Genomic DNA, 1,900 nt, shown 5'->3' on the forward strand with positions numbered 1-1,900 from the left:
GGTTTCTTGCAGTACTGTTTTGTAGTTTTCTTTGTGTAGATCTTTTATATCCCTGATTAGATTTATTCCAAAGTATTTTATTTTTTTAGGGGCTATTATAAATGGTTTTTTTTTCTTATTTCCTTTTCACCATTCTCTTTATTGGTATATAGGAATCCAACTGATTTTTGTATGTTTATCTTGTATCCTGCTACTCTGCTGAATATTTCTATTAGTTGCAGTAGTTTTCTTGTGGAGTCTTTTGGTTTTTCTATGTATAGTATCATATGATCTGCAAATAGGGACAGTTTAACTTCTTCATCACCAATTTGGATGCCCTTTATTTCTTTTTCTTGCCTTTTTGCTCTAGCTAGAACTTCCAGCACTATGTCAAATAGGAGTGGTGATAAAGGGCATCCTTGTCTTGTTCCTGTTCTCAAGGGAAACGTTTTCAGCCTCTCTTCATTAAGAATGATGTTGGCTGTTGGTTTTGTATAGATGTGCTTTATAACGTTGAGAAATTTCCCTTCTATAACTATTTTATTAAGAGTTTTCTTAAAATCAGGAATGGGTGTTTGACATTGTCAAATAACTTTTCTCTGTTGATTGAGATGATCATGTGATTCTTCTCTTTCCTTTTATTTATGTGGTGGATTACATTGATTGATTTTCTAATGTTGAACCATCTTTGCATACTTAGTGTGAATCCTACTTGTTCATGGTGTATTATTTGTTTGATATGATGCTGAATTCTATTGGCTAGAATTTTGTTGAGAATTTTTGCGTCTATATTCATGAGAAATATTGGTCTGTAATTTTCTTTTTTTTGTGGCGTCTTTGCCTGCTTTTGATATCAGGGTTATGCTAGCTTCATAGAATGAATTCAGAAGTATCCCTTCCTTTTCTATGTTCTGAAATAGTTTGAGTAGTACTGGTGTAAGCTTTTCTCTGAATGTTTGGTAGAATTCTCCAGTGAAGCCATCTGGGCCATGGCTTTTTTTATTGGGAAGTTTTTTTAATTACTTTTTAATCTCTTCTCATGTTATGGGTCTGTTCAGGTTTTCAGCATCATTTTGTGTTAGTTTGGGTAGGTAGTGTGTTTCTAGAAATTTGTCCACTTCCTCTAGGTTTTCAAATTTGTTAGAGTATAGTTTTTCAAAATACTCTGTCATGATCCTTTTTATTTCAGTTTGATCTGATGTAATGTCCCCCATTCCATTTCTTATTTGGGTTACTTGCATCCTCTACTGTTTTTCTTTTGTCAATTTGGCCAGCAGTTTGAAGTTTTGTTGATCCTTTCAAAGAACGAATTTTATGTTTTGTTTTTTCTATTCTTTATTTCATTTATTTCTGCTCTGATCTTTATTATTTCCTTTCTTCAGGTGGCTGTGGGCTTTTTTGCTGTTATTTTTCTATTTGTTCAAGTTGTGTAGCTAAATGTTTTGATTTTGTCCCTTTCTGCGTTTTTGATGTGTGCATCTATTGCTATAAATTGACCTCTTAGGACTGCCTTTGCTGTGTCCCAAAGGTTTTAGTACGATGTCTTTTCATTCTCGTTTGAATCTAGGAATTTTTTGATCGCATCTCTGATTTCTTCTATTACGCAGCGGTTTTTAAGCAGGGTGTTATTCAGTTTCCATGTAGTTGATTTTTTTTCCTTGCTCTTCCTGTTGTTAATTTCTACCTTGATAGCATTGTAGTCAGAGAAGATACTTTGTATTATCTCAATGTTTTGGATTTTGTTGAGGGTTGCTCTGTGCCCTAAGATGTGGTCTATTCTGAAGAACATTCCATGTGCACTGGAAAAGAACGTGTACTTTGCAGCTATTGGGTGGAGTGTTCTATATATGTCTATGAGGTCAAGTTGGCTGATTGTGCCCTTTAGGTCTTCTGTATCTTTGCTGAGTTTCTTCTTAGTTGT

This window comes from Trichechus manatus, unplaced genomic scaffold (genome assembly GCF_000243295.1).
Source record: "Trichechus manatus latirostris isolate Lorelei unplaced genomic scaffold, TriManLat1.0 scaffold00077, whole genome shotgun sequence".
NCBI lineage: Eukaryota > Metazoa > Chordata > Mammalia > Sirenia > Trichechidae > Trichechus > Trichechus manatus.